This window comes from Fukomys damarensis, unplaced genomic scaffold (genome assembly GCF_012274545.1).
Source record: "Fukomys damarensis isolate Sample0158 unplaced genomic scaffold, DMR_v1.0_HiC HiC_scaffold_7, whole genome shotgun sequence".
NCBI classification, from domain to species: domain Eukaryota; kingdom Metazoa; phylum Chordata; class Mammalia; order Rodentia; family Bathyergidae; genus Fukomys; species Fukomys damarensis.
The window spans coordinates 42,406,571-42,416,083 of NW_022900919.1; the positions used below are offsets into that span (position 1 = coordinate 42,406,571).

Consider the following 9,513-nt stretch of genomic DNA (forward strand, 5'->3'; position numbering starts at 1 on the left):
GTTCAGGAATTGAATTGAGGGCTTTCCCACTAAGCTACATATCCAACTGTTTTTATTTCTTATTTTGAGGCAGGATCTCACTAAGTCTCCAAGTTGCCCGGGCTGAGCTCAAACTTGTGATTCTTCTGCCTCAGACTAGAGTGAGTTAACTTCAGTTATTCTATTTTTCATTACTAGAAACTCTAATTAATTCCAAAGGTTCCTAGTCAACTTTTAGTATTAGTATCCCCTACAGATAGTTTGCAGCCTTTTTATTATGCACTTTTTTAACAACTTATCAGTATCTGAAGTCTGTATAAGTATGTTACTGGAGTTGGTTGTTTCTATTGTTATTTGTCATATGGTCTTATTTTCTTGCATACCTGATCATCTTTGACTCCCCCACTGATTATCATCTAATGATCTCAGAATAAGTTCACAGCTTCATTTTCCATTCCATCCAGGTACCATCTCAGGACTGATCTAGAACCACAAATTCTTTTTTAAGCAAAACATTTATTGGTACATTTTAGATGCATATAGTGATAACATTCTCCACAGGAAATTTGTGCCTGTATATCTTGCTTCTTTTTTTCCCATCCCTCTCCCCACCTTTCAACCCTTCTTCCCCTTCTTATTTATAAAAGCTTTGTTTCCACTTTTTCCCTTCTATTCTCTTTTTTCTTGTCCCTTCTTTTCTTTTCCCCTCCCCCATCTATTGTTCCCCTTCTCATTTGAACATTTTCTTCCCATTTCTCAACATCTATTATACATTTTTGGAGGCACAAATTCTGAGACAGATTTTACTCTTTTCTGTTCTTCTCTGACCATATTCAGTATCAAGATAATCTTCTCTAGTATTCCCTACAATAGGAAAAAAGAGCAAATTTAGTTCTGGTTCACACTTAGAAGTATAGGGTTTGGGGTTGCAAAGCCTTAATTTGAACAGGGTCTTTGAGGTTACCCACCTTAAGAAAAGCCCATCTTCTGCATTTGTCTTGAATCTCTCTCCCAACACCACTGCACAAAATCCCAAGTGTGCAGTATTAGCCAGATAGAACCAGCTTGGGTGCTCTAGTATTATGCTCAAACATAGAACTGCATTGACTAGAAGCTGGATATTAATACAAAGGGAAGAAAGGAAGAAGATATCTCAGATAGTTTATCTTATTATTGCTCTCCTATTTTTTTAATATCTGTATTTTTCCCCCTTCTGGGAAACATTTTCAATGTTATCTCCCAATTCTTCTAATTTTTAGAAATTTCCTGCTATAATATATTTTAATTTCCAAATCTCTTTATATGTTCTCTAATGCTAGCTATATCAACATCTTTATCCATCACTATATGCATCATATCCTGATCTTGTTTCATAGATGCAAAGCCTTCTCTAATTGCTCTGGGAATATTATCATCATTTTAAGGTTGTTGTTTTTTTTTTTCCTACTCATTGTAATTGTCTGTCAAGTTCCTTTTTCCTGTTTGCTTAGGTCTCTGATTTCCATGTTAGCTGCTTTCCTCCACCATCTGGTGACTGGAGGTCTCTGTTCATACCTTAGGAACTGGCACTGTGTGTCTGTAGGTTGAATTTATTGATTAGAGTCTCACAGGACGGATAAGGTACTGGCAGTTTCTGAGAGGATGGCCCCAAATATCGAAGACCCCAGCAGATTGTCTTGATCCCCTGAAAGGCAATGCAACACAAGGTGAAAAGAAGACAGAGATGGAGTTAAAGAGACAGAGACAGGAACCTGGGATGGACCACACTGAGCATGTGGTGAGGACCCCAAGCAACTAGGACCATGGATATTAATTCATTACACAACCATGACTAAGAATAGGGTAGGGGGACACATCTAGTGATATCAGCTGACACAGGCAAGGCTTGTAGAAAGGAGAATAAGGCATTCTTGCAAAAGGAGCAGTCAGACCAAAGGTAGATCATGGTTAACTAGTAAACTACAATTAAGGGAGGGGTCGCTCTAGGGATGGAATGTAGTCTGGAGCCCTGCAGTCCTCGGCCACCTTGGTATCTCACTTAGCAGCCCTACAGCTTCACAGACCAGGACTTAGGTATTCTCTGTCATAGCCACTGACAGAGGAACTTATGCTAGCCTGAGTGCCGTTCCACATGTTGCTGTGAGTCAGGTAGGGTTAAATCCAGCTCCTAGCTGTAGCCAGGTATGCTGGGGAATTCCTGCTCTGTACTGCAGCTCTAAGCCTGGCTGGGGTGGGGGGTGGGAGTCTGCCACACCCAAATGTCAGTTTCTATAGCAATTTTCTCTGGTCTGGTTGATTTCTCTAGATAAGCCTCCTCTTAACCTTCTGAGTGACAAAAGAGGAAGGAAGGTGATGGTGGATCCTGGTGGAATTTCTCTAGCTCAATGTTCAAAATATAAATTCACCCAATTTCCCAGTGTCCCTGCCAGCAGCCTCCTCAACCAGACCTTCCTCCAACTAGAGTGTTAGAGACCAAAGTTTCCAGACAGAAAACTCTAGTTTTCTGTCCAAATAGAGGAGAACAAAAGATTTGAACTATGCCCTTCTGTTTTAGCAGTAGCCCTCACTCCTGACATACAACTATGTGTGCCTCCCATCTTGACACTTTCTAGGCTAGCACAAAGTGGTTTTCCTCTTGTCAGCTCACTTCCATCTTCTTGTCTGAACTGAGAAAGTAGAAAATAATGCTAAAACAAAATTCTGAAATCAAGAGATTATAAACATTTATCACAAAGGTATTTAACTCAGCAAGGAAGGATCCAGTAGGTAGACAAAACAAGCTTGTTTGCCTGAGCTCAAAGAGCAAAGTGTATGGGTACATGTTATACAAATGTTGACAGAGCTGAGGAAAGGAATTCAGAGGACAATTGCCAGGTTGGATTCAAGACTGGTTAATTTTCTACAGAGCAATAAAATTCTTGTGCTTAACCGGGCTATAAAATCTTACAACCTATTAGTTTCTCAGGTTAAACTGTAACTTTATAGAACCATAAAACTGTCTGCTGCCTCAATCACTGTGAATTAATTAGATCCACTGTGGCAATGGAATTTCATTCCTTTGGAATGTCAGATAGGTGTAGATTCCCAGGATATGAGGTTCTGCTTTTATTTAGCATTGACAAACGTATTCTCTCATGGTTTAAGGAATCAGGCATTTAGGAATCATTATTTTTGCCATTTTTCCAAATGTGAAATCATTTTTCTACCCTGTATCAGGGAAGAGTATCTGAAATATTTATTTTTGCTATCACTAGCATAATTTTGCCTCAATGCCTGTTTTTTCTGTCCTTGTGGTTTTGTTCCTCTCACTCCAGCCCAATTTACTGTTATTTTAATGACTTTTAGGGAACAAGCAGGCATAAATGCATGAACTCAACTTTCCTTTTCAGATCACACATTTCCTTCTGTGCTTTATCATTAAGACTTTCTTACAATGACTAGAAAATGTCTTTTGTTTGGCTGGTTTTTGTTCTGTTGTGTTGTTGTGTGTACATGAGTGTGCTTGTGTGTTTGTTCCTGTGTGTGTTTTACAGGAGATTGGATCCAAGGGCCCTTCACACTGAGCATTTAGTTGACAAGGCTGGAATTTGTAATCGTGCTGCCCTACCCTCCCAAAGTGCTGGGATTAGTACAGGCATGCACCAAGGTGACTTTGTTTTTTGAGTTCTTAATGCTATAGAATTATTACTTTCCCCCTTTTATGTTTTTCTGGATTTCATTGGGCATTTTTAGCACAAGGGACAGTGTGAACTTAGGTGTTCTACTTACTGTTTTGCCTAGGTCCTTTCCTGAATATATCAATCCTTGGTTCCAAGTATCAAAGAGGTCCTCACCCTTGGAGAGAGAAGCAAATGGATCCCATTATGCAGAAAATGTTATTATGATGCTGCAAGAATCAGTAGGTCTCTTGTATGCTGTATTACTCAGGATGTGTGTGGGGGACAAGCATCTTGGGCTGGAGAGTGTGACTCAGTGGTAGAATACTTGCCTAGCATGTGAGGTCCTGGATTTGATCTCTAGCATTACAGAGGGGGATAAAAGAAAAATGGAAAGTCGTATTTCTGACCCTATCCCTTCTTCTTCTTACTCCCCCCTGTGCACCTGGAGGAGACGGACTTTCTTTGGCTGGTATTCTGGCCTTCTTGCCTCAGAAAAGAAGGCATTTAAAATTTTAGCTAACTGCCTGATGAATATGGGACCAAATTAGTTCAATTTATCCTTCTTTATAACAGAGTAGTACTCTATCATATATAAAGACACACTTTCTTTATCCATTCATCTGGTTTTGTCTCTCTCTTTCTTTCTTCCTTCCTCTCTTTTCCCTAGGGATAGAATCAAGGATGTTGCACACACTAGTCAAGTGTGCTACCACTGAACTCTATCGGTAGCCCTGGATCCATGCTTTCTATAAACCTTTCAGACGGTCCTTCCCAAAGGCTTTGCCTCAGCCTTTCAAATTTTAAAGGACACAAGCAGCACTAGGGGGAGCCAGTTATAAATGTAGAACTCTAGACTCCACTCCCAGAAGTGGCAGAAGGTGTACTGGATCCACATTTTATGAAGAGCCCCATGTCAAATGCAAAATGTCAACCTCAAATGAATGCAGAAAGGCCAGGGATTTCACTCAGTGGTTTGCAAGCACATGAACCTGGATTCGTTCCTGGTACAAAAAAAAAAAAAAAAATGAATGCAGGAATGGATGCCAGATCTAACATCCTCTATCCAAAATGTCTGGGACAAGAAGCATTTCATTTTTTTTCAGATTTTGGAATATTTGCATATGCATAATGAGAGATCTTGTGGTCATCCTTTTTCAGCTATGGCAGCCATTCTGCCCACCTTTGCCAAGGGCTTACACTTAAATCAGAATTAAGGTGACAAACTGACTAATGCAGCTTAGAAGAACACAGCATCACTTAAGATCTCTACCAAAAATCTGACCCAATCTATAAGAACATCAAGTCAAATCAGTCACCTGTGCATTATGTCATGGTGATTTTAAACACAAAAAGTTAGCCACTGGACATTATCAGCACTTTGAAACTTTTAGTTCTCTTCTATAACCATCTCCCATATGTTCTAGAAGTGGCTGAGGACACTCTTGCATGGTCCTCTCAGAATCCTCTCTTCTCCCTCTGGAAAGGTCACTTACCAGGCCTCTGTTGTATAAAGAGGTGAGTATAGCTTCTACCCCAATGCCAAGGACATTCTAAAGCTACTGAAATACACCTTGAGGCTAGTTGTTTAGTTTTGTTTTGTTTTTGATAACAGCATCTCACTATATAGTTCATGCTGGCCTTGAATTCATAGCACTCCTCCTGCCTCAGCCTCCTGCATACTGGGATCACAGGCATGTGCCACCGAGCCTGCTCAAGGCTACTTTCTTGAATTATGGTAGACTTCCAGCATTTCTAAGACTTTACATGGCAATTACTCACTTTTCATACAAGCCACTCTCCCCCTAGGACTGAGAAGGGTGACCTGGGAGAGGACAGTACCCAAGTCAGTGCTCTTATCAGACTTGTTCTCTCAGGCAATGCTCCTTATTCCAGCCCAGTCATCCAGCTTAATCTACTTAACACCTTGGAGTTTTATGGCACAGGAAGTATTCTGTAAGATAGGCCATGACCTGTGGGCAGAATGGCTGCCAAAACAGAAAAAGGAGAGGTGACAAATTAGGGGCAGTAGGCTTCCTTAACCTCACTTTTTCAGCAAGAGATTCTTCTCTTCCCTGGGGCCTTGGGTAACAGGGTATGGGGACCTCCTCTTTTCAATTATCCAAACTGTACTTGCCATTCTTTCATTTTAGCAGGTATGTGTCATTTAATAATAGGGATATCTTCTGAGAAATGTGTCATTAGGGGATTTCATCACTGTGCAAACACCAGAGAATGTACCAGGCACTTCCTGGTCTAGTCTACCACACACCTATGCTACATGTTATGTATATACACTAGCATATTAGTCCTGTGGCCATGAAGAACAAATCAAGATTAGATTAAGATTGCACAAGAGAAAATGGTACAATCAAGGTATGTAACAAATACCAGATGAATTAATAAAATAAGTTTATAGCAAAGTTTTTTAAAATAAAGATTACCCTATAAAATGATGATTTGAAGGTATAGGATAAACCAGGCAAGGTGGAGCATGCCTATAATCCCTACACTCGGGAGGCCGAGGCAGGAGGGCAGCCATGTGTTCAAGGTCAGCCTGGGCTACATAGTGAGTTCAGACCAGTTTGAACTGCATAGCGAGACCCTGTCTCAAAAGAAAAATGAGCTGAGCGGGGTGGTGCACGCCTGTAATTCCAGCACTCGGGAGGCTGAGGCAGGAGAATCACTGTGAGTTCGAGACCAGCCTGGGCTATGTAGTGAGTTCTAGGTCAGTCTCAGCTACACAGTGAGACCCTGTCTCAAAAACAAAACAACAACAACAAAAAGAAAGAAAGAAAGAAAGAAAGAAAGAAAGAAAGAAAGAAAGAAAGAGAAAGAAAGAAAGAAAGAAAGAAAGAAAGAAAGAAAAACATATAGCATAGTAAACATATAAATCAATCAAGTATGTACCAGTACATAATACCAAGTACTGTGTGTGCTGGGCATGGTGATGCACACCTGAAATCTCAGCTATCAGAAGCTGAGGCAAGATCTCAGGTTGAGACCAGCAGGGGCAATTTAACAACACCTAGGGTAGCCCTGAGGGTGCTATAAGAACAACAATAACAACAAAAAAAAAAAGGCAGGGGAAGCAGGGAAAGGATATAGAACACACCAATGCTAGCTTCTCTGTTCTAGATTGAATCCTGGAGAGAGACAGTTTGAGAATTTGGCTGGGTTTTCAAGAGCAGAAGCTCTTGATCCATTCCATAGTTAGGGTTCTGGAAGAAAGCTACTGGGTAGGATGTCCCTGACTGACCCAGGAAAAGCAGTGTACAGAACAGCCAGACAAAGACACAGTCTCCTGGACTGCTGCACTGAGGCTCATGCTCCCTCGTAGAGCAGCCGCCAGGCGAGACTGGTAGGTCTGTCATACAGCAGCAGAAAGTGCTGAGCAGGCTGACCAACACAGACAGGGACAGGGCAGGCAGGTTAAGGACATCAGGTGTCCATAGGGCAGGCAAAAACCAAAGCCAGACTCAGCAGCACAGGCATGTAATCCCAGGAACTTTAGAGGCTGAGGCAGGAGGATCACAAATTTGTGGTCAACCTAGGCAACTTAGCAAAGAGATCCTGTCTCAAAACAAAAATTTTTTAATGGCTGAAGCTGTCACTCAGAGCTTCCCTGGCTTCAATCCTGAGTACTGAAAATAAAAACAAAAGCAAACAAAAAACAATAAGAAACTCAGTCACCAGACTCAACTCAAACCAAAAAAGAACGGATCTCATCAACTGCAGATATCAGAAGGTAGGTGACAGATGCATAAATCTGCCTCCTAGATGCCCTCTGAGAAAGGGACAAGTATAAAGACCTAAGAATCAGAGTATTTTTTCCTAAAAGACTCTGTTGGATATGGTTCTCCTGTACAAAAAATAACCTCAAAAATGCTGGGCATGGTGGTGCATGCCTGTGATCCTAGTACTCTGGAGGGTGAGGCAAGAGGACTGTAGAGTCCGAGGCCGGCCTGGGTTACATGGTGAGTTCAAGCCCAGCCTGAACTAAGTGAGACCCCATAAAACAATAACAAACAAAAAGGCAAAATAACCTAAATAACAGTGATACATTACAGATGTTAAATCAAACCGGGGGCAATGCAGGGGGCTGTGCTGGAACTGAACCCATATTGAGTTTCATTCCCAATGTAAATCAAACTTGAGAATAAGAGGTCTCTGAAAAATAAAGGGTTTATTGAGCTGTACAGATGCCAGCCAAAAGGTCGGTGGACAAATTCCCTAAGCCAAGAATAGCACCACCAGAAAGCAGTTGGGGAAATATCTACCAGACCGAATCATCTAGGTATTTGGTAATAAAAATCTGGGGAGGAAAAACATAAATTATTCACATGAGACCTATACTAGCTGTAGATAAGAGGGGCAGAACAAGGACAGCAGCCAAAGTCCTGGGAGGAGAGGTCAGTCCATATGAGCTACTTCTTTGTTGGTTGGTTCTAAGAGTGGAACCCCACGACCCTGGTGAGTAATGGTCAATGTACAGAAGAGCGATGTGGAGTCATTCCTTCTCTTGCCTTTTCTTTGTTGATTGACTTGAAGCTATCAATTACAGTGATCTCTTATCTCTTCCCTCTCCCCTTTCTCTGGCCTGTAACAATTTAAGAGTTCTCAGAATTCTCTTATCATAAACTTTGAATTTTTACTCATGGGTTTGAGCTGCAGCTTTTCTTTTCCGATTGGTGTCAACAAGGCTTATCCTCCAGTCCATAGGTGGGATTCAAGTCTGCTCTACAAGTCCCCTCATTCTAGGACCAGCAGCTACAGTGACCTGCTCTTCTTGTGACAGAGGACAGGATTGTAAGAGCCGAGGAGGTAATTGATGCAGACACATTTAAAGCCTCCACTCACGTTATATCCATTAACATTCCATTGGCCAAACTAAGTGTTTTTGTTGTTGTTTGTTTGTTTGTTTGTTTTGGTACCGGGGATTGAACTCGGGTCCTTGCGCTTGCAAGGCAGGCCACCGAACCACTGAGCTAAATCCCCAGCCTGGCCAAACTAAGTGTTGTGGCCAAGATCAAAGTCAATGGACAACAGTGAACACGCATATTACTGAAAGAGTGAAGAACTGAAAACAGTAATCCAAGCTATTGCAAAGGCTGAGTCTTAATCTGAAGAAACCACATCATTACATATTAGACTAAGGTTGCTAAACAGATACTTAATATTTCCCATCACCCAGTAGGTAGGGGACTTAGATCAAGCTCCATGGAAGCAGAACCCAAAATGGGGATTCCTGAACACATAATCTAAGTGTGTGCTCTAGGAAGGGGTGGACATTTCAAGAAGTGTGACAAGGACCGAAGAAAAGGAACAGCAATGAACACTGTAATTCGGGGAGGGACAAGCATGTGATCTCAGCTGGAATCTGGTTTGATTCCACAGGAGGTGAGTGAGAAATGCACTAGAGTTGTCCCCCTTGAGGCAAGAGCAGGGCTTCTTGGCTTCTTTGTCATTGAGTCAGGAGCTGGCCTCCCACAGTGTTTGTAACCTCCCAGATGTTTCCCTGAGAGGTGGCAGCTGGAAGCCAAGTATAATTCTCTGAAGGAGGCAGAAACCATGAGCTAAGGCAGACAGAACTCACAACACTGGGTGTATTGGCTGATTAAGGGATCTGGAGCTCCTACTACACGGCTTGGCTCATGAAATACCAGATCAAAATAAAATTGCTATGTTTTATTTACACACAGCAAATATTGCTGTTTATTTCCTAATATTCATTCCCTTTTACCAAAAATAAAACAAGTTTATTTAGCTGCCCCAAGTAAAAGTGAGCATGGACATGTAATTAGGTGTTTTTTTTTTGGGGGGGGGTTGAGACAGGGTCTCACTAGGTAGTTGAGACTGATCTGGAACTCACTATGTA

The 9,513-nt window shown here is 41.6% G+C and overlaps 1 long non-coding RNA gene across 1 annotated transcript; it reads right to left on the reverse strand.

Annotated features, from left to right (window-relative positions):
* Nucleotides 1-697: 697 nt before the first annotated feature.
* LOC104853132 lies at nucleotides 698-4,599 on the reverse strand. The gene is made up of 5 exons (XR_777693.3): nucleotides 4,571-4,599; nucleotides 3,748-3,813; nucleotides 1,534-1,663; nucleotides 948-1,093; nucleotides 698-843 (listed from the first exon to the last, which is right to left on the reverse strand). It is a non-coding gene; the product is annotated as an uncharacterized LOC104853132 (long non-coding RNA).
* Between the last annotated feature and the right edge of the window lie 4,914 nt (nucleotides 4,600-9,513).